Source organism: Myotis daubentonii, chromosome 14, assembly GCF_963259705.1.
Source record: "Myotis daubentonii chromosome 14, mMyoDau2.1, whole genome shotgun sequence".
NCBI lineage: Eukaryota > Metazoa > Chordata > Mammalia > Chiroptera > Vespertilionidae > Myotis > Myotis daubentonii.
In genome coordinates this window covers 50,018,852-50,034,442 of record NC_081853.1, presented here as the reverse complement: position 1 = coordinate 50,034,442, position 15,591 = coordinate 50,018,852, and positions in this window count along the sequence as shown.

Below are 15,591 nucleotides of genomic sequence, written 5' to 3'. Positions count from 1 at the left end.
TGTGTAATATAGCTGCACAACTGAACACTAGTCAACAGTGCTGTTAGCATAGGCAGTTAGTCTATAATAATAAAAGTGTAATATGCTAATTAGACCAGACAGACAGACGACCTTCCGGACGAAGCCAGGGCTGTGAGGGCCAAAACTCTTGCATGAATTTCGTGTATCGGGACTCTAGTTAGGTCATAATGAAAGAGAAGAGAGCCAGACATCTAATTAAGCCTAATTAACTAGAAGCTACAGGGGACAGATTGGGCCAAAGGGACATTAATCCCAGAGCAGGCAGGAAAGACCGGTTTTCCAATCCCCCCAGAAAACAGATTGCGGGGGGGGGGGGGGAGAGGGATAAACAACGAGGGGGGAAATCCTCTGCAGGGCCCATGTGCAGTAGAAGCCGAGATGGTATAGAGGGAGGTCCTTGTGCTAAGCACGTGCCCGTAGATGCCAGAACTTTGAGGCATGTGCAGTAGAAGCCAAAATAGTGCCCATAAAGGGAGGAGTGTAGCCTGGGAAAACCTGGGAAGTGGATCAGCTAGGAAAAGGGCACAGAACCCCGGAAGACCCAGGAGACGGATGGGTTAGGGGGAGGGCCCAGCCCAGGCTGGGAAAACTCAGGAAGGAGGTTGGCCAGTTTAAAAGACAGTCTGCTTGTTCCTGAAACCAAGGAAATATGTGGAGGATTGGCAAGGACCTGGGGACAGCCGCCATGAGAGCCTGCCCGCTCTCTACACCCCCGAGGGCATATTATTTCTTTTCACCCCAACAAATCTCGCACCTATCCTTCTCCCATGCATGTGCCCCTGACATTCTTTTCTCTTGACACGGCAAGAACCCATTTCCTCCCACAACAATAAGGAACAATTATTGACACACACATTAGCTTGGGTAAATCTCAAAATAATGATGCTAAGTGAAAGAAGCCAGACAAAAAAGAGCACATACTATACATTTCCATTTGGATAAAATTCTAGAAATGCAAACTAAACTACAGTGACAAGAAAGAGATGGGTGGTTGAATGGGGAGTAGGGATGGGGAGAGAGGGAGGGATGGCCGAAGGGCACAAGGAAGCCTTTGGGGGTGATGGATGTGCTCACTGCTTCATTGTGGTGGTGTTCTCAGGGGCGGATACTATATCAACATTTCTCCAACTGTACACTGTCAACAGCTTCAGTTTATTGTGTGACAATCATATCTCAATGAATCTTTTAAAATAGACAATTTGGAAATTGCATAAGAATGAAGACGAAAAATAAATAGCATCCTCACTTCCTTGAGAAGACAACTGCTAACATTTTGAGACCTTTTTCTTCTGTGAAATTTTCACACCTATCAGGCTGGAAGTCCTACAAGGGCAAGTCGACCTGATGCATCAGTGTAGTCCTAGCACTAAGCCGGAAAAGCAAGCTTTCGATAACCATTGAGAATAAATAAATGAATGTGGAAATACCCTAATTTCTTCACGTCCTATTATATCAGAACTTTTTCATGTCATTCAAAATTCTTCAAAAATATATATATGTCTATACACCTTTTCACTGTGTGGATATACAGTATCTGATTTTAGACTTGGGTTAACAGTTTTTCAATATAATCAATAGTGCTGTGATATTCAGCTTTGTGGATACATCCTTGATTATATCATGGGGGATTCCAAAGATCAAATTAAACAGGTTAATAATTTAATTTTACATTGCGCAGATAAGAATAACATAGTTAAATTTTCCATATATAAAAGTCATTTGTTAATTAACTTCTCTCCCCCTGAGTTTCCTCTTTTGTAAAATGAAATGATAGCGTCCACCTCTCAAGGAGGGTGTGAGGATAAAAGGAGATGGTGCACACGCAGAGCTTATGACAAGGCTGGGCAGAAAGAAAATTGTGATGATGGGCACTTTGGGGGCCATATTTATGCCAGAATTATCCATGTTTCTAGGTAAATTCCCTCAACTCAAAAAGTTGTTCTTGGGATCTGTCAGTCTGAACACACCTCTCAGCCTGGCTTAAAGAATCTTTGGAATGGGTTGGAATGAAATAATAAGATCTGCAAGTTTCCTCATCACTGTTTAGCACCTCTTTAGAAAACTCGTCTCATCCAGAGATAAATATTGGCCCCAATGGAACAGAGTCCAAGTTCTGGCCCTGGATAGCTCCAGGGATCTGAAGAATTCAGGGGATAAATTTTCTTTTGAGTGGACTTGCCCCAGCTCTCTGCTGAATTTCAGGGTTAAGTAACTTGGTTGAAACAACTAGCTTCGTAGAGTTGCGGTAGCAAACCATAAATCATTCTAGGTCCCCGATGAAGCTCTGTAAACCATAGGAAGCCAGATGACTCTCAACAGAGCCGCTTGTTTGAACTGTTTTGGAGGGGATTTCTAGCCAAGTCCTGGTTCTCAAGTCTCAGCATTTGGCAGAAACATTCAGTGAGTCACACACACACACACACACACACACACACACACACACACACACACACACAACTTTTGTTCATTCAGCTTAACAAAGAAAAGATGAACATATGTATGTATAGGACATACATATATATTCAGTGTCTGCAACTATATCTTTATTTAAATAATAACCACCCCCTTCTATACCTAAGGAAACCGAAATTGGTGACTTGCTCAACCCTCCACTTAGTAGGTGGTGAGAGGGACAAATCCAGCTCCCTCTAAGTCCAAAGCAAGCATGTGATTTATATACTATAAAGTAATCATATCAGCCAGCATTTTCCCTGCACACGAACGAGCGTTTACAAGGTCCTTCAGGCCCTGACAATCCTTCTCTGTTCAGGTGGCTACTGCAAGGCAGGGCTTCTCCCCACATCTCCCAACTCTGCTACCTGAGGGGCGATTCTGGCCCAGCTGCATGGGCGTCGCCCAGAAGTTTGTTAGAAATGCAGACTCTCAGGCTCCATCCAGACCTGCCAGAATCAGTATTTCAACACAATTCTCAGGGGATTTGTTGTCTGATTAAAGTTTGAAAGGATTCTGTCAGCCATCAAATGTACACATCATGGCCAGAGCAGAGATACACAGAGTCATTAGGAAGAAACAGAGAGTCGTCGCCCCGCCCCCCCCCCCCCCCCCCCACCCAGGCCAGCAGGTCTGCACTGAACAGGCTCAGACAGGGAGGAACAGACAAAGGACCGTCATGGAGGCCTCCACTGACAGGCAATCCCAGCATTGCTCATGGACGGAGGGTTCTGGCTCAAGGCCATTGGCAAGGTCAGTCCTGCTGTGTGAGGGATGCATCAGTCACCCAAGCCTGCTGACCCTGCACGTTTGTCCCAGGAGACCCTTAGGAGGCAGACCGTAACCCGTTTTTATGCTTCAAGACTCATGAGGATGTTCCTAGAGGACAGGACAAAGACGGAGCATATGTTCCTAATTTTGAAGGCAATACAGCCAACTCTGAGCCCATAATTGCTTGTATCACTGAGGAACCCTTGTCTGTGGAAGGTGCTGGAAGCAGTGTGGATAATGTCTGCAGATGGCTTGGCATGGCGTTGGCAAAGAATGAAAGTCCAAAGGAAGCTCTGATTTTTGTGTCCTACCACCCCCGTCTCATTGAAATAAAAATAATTAAGTATATCTGATCCAGGAAGGGGAGGTCACCCCGGAATCTGGGAGAATCCAAAATGACATTTACATCATCTTCTGACCTCTTGTCTAAAACCATTTACTCTAGGCCAGTGGTTCTCAACCTTCCTAATGCCATGACCCTTTAATACAGTTCCTCATGCTGTGGTGACCCCCAACCATAAAAATATTTTCATTGCTACTTCATAACTGTAATTTTGCTACTGTTATGAATCGTAATGTAAATATCTGATCTGCAGGATGTATTTTCATTGTTACAAATTGAACATAATTAAAGCATAGTGATTAATCACAAAAACAATATGTAATTATATATGTGTTTTCCGATGGTCTTAGGCAACCCCTGTGAAAGGGTCGTTCGATCCCCAAAGGGGTCGCGACCCACAGGTTGAGAACCGCTGCTCTAGGCCTGTACTTGGCTTCTTCAGTGAGTCCGTCCATGGAGAGAGTGGTTATGCCAACAAAAGTCCCCGAGTCCCCATGACATCTGCTCTTACATTTTCCTTCAGATCTCCGTGTCTTTCCATTATACAGCACCGCCTCAGTAAGTGGGGGTATGGATTTGAAAGTTGTAATAAAGACGTTCCTGAGATGACTTCTAGGCCTGTCACCATCTCCCCGGTGCCTGCTCTGAAGCTCAGGCTGGTGGGAGGGACAGGGCAGCATGGTACAAGGCCACATGGGGAGCCGTGTGGTTTGGGGTCAGGAAGCCAGGCGCCTGGCTGCCGGGCTACACCCACAGACTCAGGCACCACCACTAAGCCAGGTGTCTCTTGGTTTTTGGCAGCTCTGAAATTATGAGTTGACACTCAGGTGGCACGGAAGCCTGGAAACAAAGTTATCAGTCAATCAGATGGCCCGCTTGGATGTGGTTTAGACATCCTGAAAGTGAGCACACTGTGGCACAGGCTGGAAATGCTATGCCCGGGATGAGTGATGGTGTGTGTGTGTGTGTGTGTGTGTGTGTGTGTGTGTGTGTGGTTGAACAGAGAACCTATCTTTGCTCTTAACTATCAGATGAACAATGAGCGATTTTGACAAATGGGATGATTTTATAATAACTTTCTAATGAGAAATAATCATATATTTGCCCAAGCACAAAGTCTACTTAACACTGAAGACAAGTTACAGCATTTTTGTACTTTTTAACAGAGAGAAAAAACACTTAGAACCCTAAAATGTTTAATTATGCAATTTACTCCTGAATACACTCTCATGGTAAAACAGTCAGTGATTACAGACCACGTTAAACTCCCCCTTGTCCACCTCCCACCCACCCCCAAATTCTTCTTGGAGGTAAGCAGTGTGACCACCTGGGTATGACTCCTTCCGAAGTCTTTTCTCTGCAATTATAAATGTGAATAGTTTCCTAGACATATAGAGAATGTCATCTTGGTGTTTCGTTTTGTTTCCACCAGAAATGCCACTCTATTGAACATACCTACAATGTGCTTTGCTCATTCAGAAACATACCCAGCAGATCTTTCAATGTTAGTCCATATAGGCCCACCTCGTTCTTTTTAGCTGCTGCACAGTATCCCCTAGAATGGATGTACCATCCTTTATGAAGTCACTGTTTTATGGATGGACACGTAGGTTGTTTTCCATTTTCACCACAACCATCTTGTGAGCTTGCATGAATTTTCTCCAAAGGGGACACCATTGTGGAATTGCTGAGACACAGGGACACAATCCTGCCATCGTCCCCTCCCAATGTGGCTGAACCAACGTGTACACACTCAGGACTGGAGGAGCACCTCGTTCCCACCCCAGTGCTCAGTAGTCAGCTCACAAAGATTTGCCTATTTGCAGGGTGCAAATATTTTTTAAAACACATTCCATTGATTTTGGAGAGGAAGGGAGAGGGAGAGAGAGACAGAAACATCAATGATGAGAGAATTATTGACCGGCTGCCTCCTGCATCTCCCACCACCACTGGGGATCGAGCCTGCAACCCAGGCATATGCCCTGACCGGGACTTGAACTGTGACCTCTTGGTTCATAGGTCAATGCTCAACCACTGAGCCGAGCCATGCCAGCTGGGCGCAGGGTGCAAATATCATTGGTGTTTAATGTGCATCTTCCTGGTTTTACTTAGATAGAGCATCTTTCCCAACATTTCTCTCACCTTCTCTGGGAATGGCTGCCTCTTCACCTTTTCATATATTTTAAAATCAGGGTTATTTGTCTTTTTCTTTTGAGTTTGTAGGAACAGAATTTGTTTTCTAAGAGAAATTGCAAAAAAGTAACAGCTTTCTTTATTTCAGAAAGTCACGAAAACATCTGCTTGCATAGAGACAAAAAAAAAAAAAAAGCCTGCGGTATATGTGTGTGCATCTTTTTTCCATAGCGTGACTTTAACACCCACACACCCTTAGAAAACGGAGTGAAGCCCCTAAGATTGCAACAGCAAAGAAGAAAGACCAAGAACAGGCTAGTAACAAGAGAGGCCCATTCCAGCCAAGCTCAGAATCGCGGCTTCCTGGCCCACGGAAGGCTGCGTGAGCCACCCAGGGCCAGCTCTTTCTGGTGGGAATCTTCTCTGCAGTGGGGGCTTAGGATTTGGGCCCTGGCTTGTCAGTTGCTCATCTAAGGAAGTGATATAAGTCTGTGGCCCTCGTCTGGGGTTATCTGAGGGGCTCATCGCAGTGACAGACAGAGGAGCCAAGCAGGTGGCAGCAAGGAGTGGCAGGCCCAGGCTCACCGACTCACCCTCAACCGCAGGGGAGCTTATCTGCATGGGCATCTTCCTGGCTGACAGCTGAAGTCTGGGGGCTCAAGGGAACGGGCATGAAGCGGGTGCAGCGGGGCTACAGGGGCAGGGGCAGGAGACCCAAGCTCTCTGCAGTTCGTTCTCATGTATGCGGATGAGGCCAGGAAGCAGATACAAGCATAGACTCCAAAGGTGGGGTACTGCATGGAGTAAGGAGCTGTGACATGATCCTTTTCACCCTATTTTAATGTCTCATTAAAAAAGATTCCATAGACTCAACATCACTAATCGTCAGCGAAGTGGAAATTAAAACCACAATGAGATATCATCTCACACCTGCCAGATGGCTATCAATAAAACAATAAACAACAAGTGCTGGCGAGGATGTGGAGAAAAAGGAACCCTCATGCACTGCTGGTGGGAATGCAGACTGGTGCAGCCGCTGTGGGAAACAGTGTGGCGTTTTCTCCAAAAATTAAACATGAAACTGCCTCATGACCTAATGATTCCACTTCAGGGAATGTGTAAGAAGATACCCCAAACATCAATCAGAAAGTATATATGTACCCCTATGTTCATTGCAGCATTATTTATAATAGTCAAGATCTGGAAGCAGCCCAAGTGCCCATTGGTATATGAGTGGTTAAAAAAGCTGTGGTGGCCCAGGCAGTGTGTGTCAGTGGTTGAGTGTCAGCCTATGAGCCAGGAAATCACAGTTCAATTCCCGGTTGTGGGCTCCATCTCCAGTGTAGGGCATGCAGGAGGCAGCCAATCAATGATTCTCTCATCATTAATGTTTCAATCTCTCTCTCCCTTCATCTCTGAAATCAATACAAATATATTCTTAAAAGCTGTGGTACATTTACAAAATGGAATACTACTCAGCCATTAAAAAGAAGGAGATCTTACCCTTTGAGACAGCACGGATAGACCCAAAGAGTATTATGCTAATTGAAATAAGCCAGTCAGAGAAAGACATGCACCATATGATTTCACTCATATGTGAACAAAATAAACTAACAAAGAAAATAGAAACAGACTCATAAAAACTAAATCAAATTAAATGAAAAGATTCTATAAAGAGAGGCTCCAGCCATTTTTTGAGAACAGGCTCAGGGAGGCTGTGGTTTGATCCTTTGTGAAAAGCATCTAGGCAACAATAAAAAATAAATTAAAAAGATAAAGTGGCTAGGAAGCTGGAGTTATCACAGAGGAGGTGCTACTGGGAGCCCAGGGGAGGTCTGTGACAAACAGACCCAGGAAGGAACGGCTGGTGTGGCAGCAGCAGGATCTGGGGGCTTGTTCAAGTGCAGACTCCTGGGCAGCCCAGTTCTGGTTCCGTGGCTCTGCAGCACCCACACTCTAACAAGCACGCAGGGCTGCTGGTGGCCCAGGAAACACACTTAGAACCCCTGGGCTCAGATAAGTCCCAGTAAAACCTGGGCCCGGGGAGGAAACAAAACAGATGCTGGGAGGTTGTGTAGACGGTTTGTAGCTGTGGGCTCCTCTCAGCTGCTGGGGAGGAGGCGGAAAAAACTCAGACATGCCCTCATGGCAAAGTCTGCAGGTGGCAGATGAGGGGTCACGTCTGCCCGAGGAGCTTCTAGAGGCAGGGGAGGCTGAAGTCCCGGCTGGCACCCGCTGCGGGGCTGCGGTGTCTTTAGAAAGATCGCCCTGGTCAAAGCCAGGGCCAGGGCCAGGATGAGCTTCAACTGACGAAGAATACATATTAGAAAGAAACCACATCCTCCCCAGGTATTTATTTTTTTAACCATTGAAAACTGGTAAAATTAAAGTAATAAATAACATGCACTTGGCTAAATAAAGGTCAAACAATTCTCTGAAGGATGAAGACAAAACCCTCCTTATCATTATTATTTCCCCCCCAGTCCCAGTCCTATTCCCAAAACCAACTTCTCAAACTATACTGAGTACCCAAATCCCCTGGATCTTGAAAAATGCAGATTTGACTCAGTGAGTCTGGGGCAGGGCCTGACTCTGCAGTTTTTACAAGCTCCCAGGGGATGTGAGGTGGCAGATGAGGGGTCCCGTCTGCCCGTCTGCCCAAGGAGCTTCTAGAGCAGGGGTGGGCAAACTTTTTGACTCGAGGGCCACAATGGGTTCTTAAACTGGACCGGAGGGTCGGAACAAAAGCATGGATGGAGTGTTTGTGTGAACTAATATAAATTCAAAGTAAACATCATTACATAAAAGGGTACGGTCTTTTTTTTCAATAGTTTTATTCATTTCAAACTGCCCACGGCTGTTCTAGAGGCAGGGGAGGCTGAAGTCCTGGCTGGTACCCGCTGCGGGGCTGTGGTGTCTTTAAAAAGATCGCAACTTACAGAATCATGAGCTAAATAATAATCATTGTGTTAATCCACTAAACTGTGGACTGGTTTGTTATGCAGCAATAGCCAACTGGTATCCCTCGCTTACTTCCTTTAGAGAACATCTCCAGAAATTCAGTTAGCTGCTCAAAGACTCAGCTGCCTTATCTTTAAAAAGGACACACTCTCTGTCTTACAGAGTCATTATGGGATTTAAATGAGGTGGTGTTTGTAAAGCTCCTGGCACAAACTAGGTGCTCAGGACATTTCTTTTCTCTTTTCTTTTCTTTTCTTTTCTTTTCTTTTCTTTTCTTTTCTTTTCTTTTCTTTTCTTTTCTTTTCTTTTCTCTTCTCTTCTCCTCTCCTCTCCTCTCCTCTCCTCTCCTCTCCTCTCCTCTCCTCTCCTCTCCTCTCCTCTCCTCTCCTCTTCTTTTCTTTTCTTTTCTTTTCTTTTCTTTTCCCCTGGAGAAGACTGGGAATCCAGTCAAGAGGAAGCCTGCACTGTTCTTCCCCAGGAGCAGGAGCGGAAACCCTGGGAAATCTCCGAGTGGCTTTGGAAGCATTAAGAAAAAAGGTTTTTATGCAGCCGAAGAAAGGAAGCATCTCTCACCCTTTGAGACAGCATGGAGGGACCTGGAGAGTATTACGCTAAGCGAAATAAGCCAGTCAGAGAAAGACAAGTAAGTATCACGTGATCTCACTTATATGTGGAATCTAATGAACAAAATAAACTGCAGAACAAAACAGATCCAGAGACATTGAAACATGCAACAGACGGACGCATTTCAGAAGGGGAAGAACGGGAAGAGACTAAACAAGGAATTATATGCATCGCCCATGGACAAACATTAGTGGGGGAAGGCCTAGGGAGGGGCCGGGAGTGTGGTAGACGGGGTCAACAGGGGGAAAGGGGACATTTGTAATACTTGGAATAATAAAGTTTTAAAACAATCAAATTATACTAAATTAAAAAGAAAAAAGGTTGTTAGAAAGGGGAATCCAGGGTGCGACCTCGAGGCAAGCCTGCTAATTAGGTTGAATTTAAGTGCTCTTCCTACCCTGGCCATTTATTGAATTTCTCTGTAGTGCCTAGAAATAAAATCTTTTTAAAAAATATATATTTTATTGATTTTTACAGAGAGGGAGGGAGAGGGATAGAGAGCTAGAAACATTGATGAGAGAGAAACATCGATCAGCTGCCTCCTGCACACCCCCCACTGGGGATGTGCCCGCAACCAAGGTACATGCCCTTGACTGGAATCAAACCCGGGACCCTTCAGTCCGCAGGCCGACGCTCCATCCACTGAGCCAAACCGGTCAGGGCTAGAAATAAAATCTTTAAATAACAACAGGATCAGTATGGCTGCTCTGGCACCTCCTGAACATCACCGTCTTAGATAGCAACCCCGACAGCACCCTGGGGCGTAATTACTGACACCCTGCTTTACAGAAGAGGAACGAGGCTCTGGGACAAGGCCATCCTGCAAGCACGTGCAGACTGGGCAGGCCCCAGGTGTAACCATGACAGCGCGATGACACCTTCCAGAGAGAGTACCGCTCACTGGGCCTGTGCTGAGGTCCAGGCCCTGACTCAGCTCTTCCCCACTTTTGCCCTGTTGCCCTCACGGCAACCCTTGGAGGGGCACTGACCCCAAAGACAGGAAAGGAAGGCTCTTGCCCAGGGTCCCACAGTACGTGGCAGTCATCCCAGCACTGTTCGCCCAAGTACGGACCTTTCGACTCTCTTCCTTGGCCATTCCCGGGGGTGGGTGGAATGGGGGAAGTTCAGGAAATTGGGTAGATAGCAGGAGCCTTAAAACAGAAAGAGAAATGAGCTAAGTCTTTGAGGCCAACAGAAAGCAAGGGCGGGTCATTTCTGTGGTGCTGGCAAGAATGGGGAGAGGAAGGGGAACTGTCCCCCACCCTTGCTCAGAGGCCCCCCACCTGCCCCCTCCCCCCAATACAAGACACCACAGGTGGGAGCCGAGACAGCAGGTGACCCTCCTACATGATCGAGGATGCAGGGGGAGAAGCTTCATCAGGGCTTGTCAGAGCGAGAAACTACCGGGGTCCAACTCCTACAGCTGGAGACGTATTGACTCTGTCTGGGCCGTAGGACTGTCTGGGAAGGCTGCTGCATGACCTTTGTCGGTGTATTTTTTTTAAAACGTGGTTAATATTGAAAAATGAGCAGTCGCTTCTCAGGTGGAGCCCTGTGAGGACTCTGAGGCCTGGGCTGGGGTCTGAATTCGGGTTCCCCGTCCAGCAGGTAGCAGCTCAGGTGTGTGGCGAGAGGAGGAAGCAGAGCCCTGGGCCAGCTGCTGCCCGTCAGGAAGGCTCCTCTGAGCTCCATGTAGGGGCCTGACCTTTGATGTGGTGCTTCTGATGTGGCCATTTTGAAACGGGACGTTTTGACACAGCTATATTAATGCCGTGGAAAATTTCTGACTTTTAAACAATACCAGCCATTGAACTTTCAGCGTTTGAAAAAAGTTATCAACTATCAGTGTCACCAGGGGGTGAGAGACAGGGTGAGGGTCAAAATCCCGGGCGCAACTGGGGGCGGGATGAGGCTCTGGGATGGGGGTCCATTTGTAATTTGCGTTTCTTCTAGGAAAAGAAGAGTTAAAAACGGAATGGTCTGATTTTTAGGTTCACAAAACTCCCCCTAGTTAAACACCCTTCCGGCAATCAAGACAGTGTGGTGTTGGTGGAAAAACACAGGCAACTAGATCAATGACACAGAATAGAGAGCCCAGAAATAGACCCCCATGAATATAGTCAGCTGATCTCTGACAAAGGAGCAAAGGCAATTCAATGGAGCACCGACAGTCTCTTCAACAAATGGTGCTGGAACCACTGGCCATCCACATGCGGAGAGTGAATCTCTACACAGACCTCACACCTCCTCCGAAAATTAACTCAAGTGGGTCACAGATCTCAATGTAAAGGGCTAAACTAGAAAACGTTTAGAAGATAGCATGGGGCTAAACCTGAGTAGCCCTGGGTGTGGCGATGGCTTTTGAGATTCAACTCAAAAGGCACAATCCATCAGAGAGAATTGAGAAGCTGGACTTCATTAAAGTGAAAAACATCTGCTCTGTCAGGAGGACGAGAAAATAAGCCACAGGCTGGGCGAAAATATTTGCAGACGATACAGCTGATGAAGGACTGCTCTCCAAGATATACAAAGAACTCTTAAAACTCATCAATAAGAAAATAAACAACCTGAATTTAAAATGGGCCGAAGATCTGAACAGACGCCTCACCAGAAAAGATACACAGATGGCACATAAGTATATGAACGTATGCTCCATGTCATATGTCATCAGGGAAATGCAAGTTAAAATAATGAGATGCCACTACGCACCTATTAGAATGGCCGACATCCAGGACACGACAGCAGCAAACACCCCCATTCATTGCTGGTGGGGATTCTAAATGGTACGGCCATCGTGGAAGACAGTTGGGTAGTTTCTTACAAAACAAACTTCCTCTTACCCTATGATCCAGCAAGCATGCTCCTTGGAATTCTCCCGAACGTGTTCAAACTGTATGCCCACACAGAAACCTGCCCATAGATGTTTACAGCAGCTTTATTCACAATTGCCCAAACTTGGACGCAACCAAGGTGTCCTTCAGTAGGTGAATGGATATGTAGAAAGTGGTCCATCCAGACAATGGACTATTACTCAGTGATAAAAAGAAACGAGCTATCAAGTCATGAAAAGACATGGAGGAACCTTAAGTGCATATTACTAAGTGAAAGAGGCCAAGCTGAAAAGGCTACATACTGCATGATTCCAGCTATAAGACATTCTGGAAAAGGCAACATGATGGAGGCGGTAAAAAGATCAGTGGTTGCGGGGGGCTGGGGGAGAGGAATGAAGAAGCAGAGGATTTCTAAGGCCGTGGGACTACTCCGTGCGATACTCCCAGGGTGGATACGTCATTAGACCTTTGTCCAAACCCCAAGAACCTACAACACCAAGCGTGAGCCCTCGGGTGAACTGTGGACGCTGGGTGGTTATGACGACAGTGGAGGTTCATCAGTGGTAGCAGATGAATCACTCTGGTGGGGATGCCTGCGTGTGGGAACTCTCTGTATCTTCTGCTCAAATTTGCTGTGAACCCAAAACTGCTTTTAAAAAAACGCAAAACTTATTTTTTAAAAAGCCATCAGCACATCTCATGGTCTGGTTGTCACCAGCGCTGCAAAAGTTACCTGCCGTCAGTGGGGTGCCCTCCCTCAGCCTGGGTGTCAGAGAGGAAGGGACATGGGTGTTCGGACTCACACCCACGCCTCCCTACAGTCAGACAAGGAGCAGGGACAGTGGCTGGCAGATGCGGGGTCTGGCTCCTGCGGGCCGAGCTCAGGGACACGCCCATCTGCCAGCTGCTCTGGCATGTGGGCCTCACTCCCAGAGCCTGCGGAGAAACCACTCGAGCTCTTGCTGTTTTCCTTGAAGTCTCCCATGCAGCAGCCTGTGAGCTGTGAGACGTGGAGGTCGGGTCATGTCACTGTCTGTGTAAACCTCTTATGTTTACGTAAACCTCACGCCTGGCATCAGATCAAAACGACGACCCTGGCCTCTAGTCCCCGCACGAGGGGGCCCACCGTTTCTCTGGCTGCCCCCCCCCCCCAGCCCTCTCTGTCCCCAGCATATGGTCTTGACATCCCGGGGCACGGCCAGCTCTTCCTGCCACTGGTCCCCTCTGCTGGGAATGGTCTCCCCAGTCTTCACCTTTATGGGGACTTCTTCAACGTCACCTCTTTAGCGAGCCCTCCCGAAGCCACACTGTCATCTCTCTGCTCCAGTTCTGTCATTTAGTTTAATATGATCTGTCTCGTTTACTGCTTCACCCCTGTCTCTTAGATCAGAGCAGCACAGAGTAGGAATGTGACATGGAGATGCTGAGTGAAGGACTCAGCTGAGCTCTTCCAGTGAGCAAGTGCGTCCAGGCAGAAGGGCTGAGCTTCATCACTAAGAGCTGAGGCACATGAGATAAATCCTGCAACCGGTCTCACATTTCACCTGCTGCAGGCACAGACCGTGGAGGAAGCGGGGAGGACATTCATCTCCCTTATAAATAGCTCAGGTTCTGCAAGAGCTTGGAGGCTGCAAGATGAACTCTTGACCTCCCTCTGAGCTCCAGATACGTCCACTCCAATCCCTGGACCACATCACATCCAACGCTAAGTGCGTCACTGTCGGCTCAAACCAACTTTTCCTCCCACGTCCCCTCTCTGTGAAGGCACCCAAGTCTCTCCGGAGCCTCCAAGTGACCTTGCGTTCCCCTTTCCTGTCGTATGTCAGCTCTTGTGGCCCCCACCCCTTTCATTCCCGCTGCTGCAGGGTGGGGACCGCCACTCATTCATTCATTCTCTCTCTCTCTGCCTCTGACAACTGCCTCCTATCCGGCCTCCTCACTTTCAATGGCTAGTCATGGCCACTGAATCTGGCAAAAGATAAGGGAGGGGCTCCCCTTCAAGCCCCTCTGCCCCTGGCGAGAGGAGAGTGGCCCCCAAGCCCCAGAGGCCCTTGGCTTGTATCACAGACAGAGCCGTCTCAAGGTGCCGGCTTAGGGAGAGATATCAGCTGCTGGAAGGTGGTCCGTCCAGACCTGAACTGTCCCCCATGGTGGCCACTAGCCATAGGTAGCTGTTTACATTTAAGTTTAAGCCAATTTTAATTTGTTAAAAATTTAAAAATATTTTTATTGATTTCAGAGGGGAAGGCGGAGAAAGGGGGGGGGAGAGAGAGAGAGAGAGAGAGAGAGAGAGAGAGAGAGATATCAATCGCTGCTGGGCTGCAACCATGGCCAAGCCCCCAGGGTCCCCAGCCTCATGGGGCCAGTGGGCAGAAGGAGAGTCCTTACAGATTTATCCCTCGGACGTTTGCCATTGGGGCCCCTGGCCACTGCCCCCCTCAGACTCTCCCCACCGGGCTCCTGTGAACCCCTTGCAGACACTCTGGACTCCCCAGGTTCAGATAAGGCCTTAGTCTAGCCGTGGGCAAACTACGGCCCGCAGGCCAGATCCGGTCCGTTTGAAATGAATAAAACTAAAAAAAAAAAAGACCGTACCCTTTTATGTAATGATGTTTACTTTGAATTTCTATTAGTTCACACAAACACTCCATCCATGCTTTTGTTCCGGCCCTCCGGTCCAGTTTAAGAACCCATTGTGGCCCTCGAGTCAAAAAGTTTGCCCACCCCTGCCTTAGTCCATGAAGAATGGACACCTCACATCATCACTCTCCCAGGATGTGTGGGAGCCTCGGAAGGAGGACAGACACCGAGCCTGGTTTAAACGTGGAGGCCCTGGAAACGGAGGGCGGCAGGCAAACCGTGTTAGGCGCTCAGAACGTGGGAATGCCGGAGCGTGGGCCCCGCACCCGGCCCCGCAACCCGACCCAGAGGGGACGCGCCCCGGCCCTGCCCTCGGGAACTCCCCTTCGCAGGGTGAGAATGCAGAGTAATGCCCATTGCAAAGGGGAACCTGCAACCTCTCAGAACCGCCCAGCTCTGGATTCTACCTGCGAAGAAAGGAACGCAGCCAAGAAAACAAAAGAATGGGGCTTTCCCTCCGGGGAACGAACCTAAACCCACGACAGCTACCACAACCGCATCGGTCCCAGGCTCCGAGAAATGAGTGGGTCCTCTCTCCCGCTTCCCGGCAGCCTCGTGCCCCCCCGCCCCCCAGGCTCCTCTCTGCACCCCCCTCCCCGGGGAGGGGACCTGGGAGTTCTAAGGCAGCTCTTCCAGGCCCGGAGGCGTAGGGTGCGTTTAATCCTTTTCTCCCCCACTGCCTGCCCCACTTCCCCTCCTCCCACCCTCTCACCCAGGCAGCAGGTGGGCAAGTAGTGGGATGCCCTTACCTGGGGAAGAAACGGCCTGGGCCCGAGAAGGTGGAAAGCCCAGCATCTTCCTGCACCACAGGGGCAG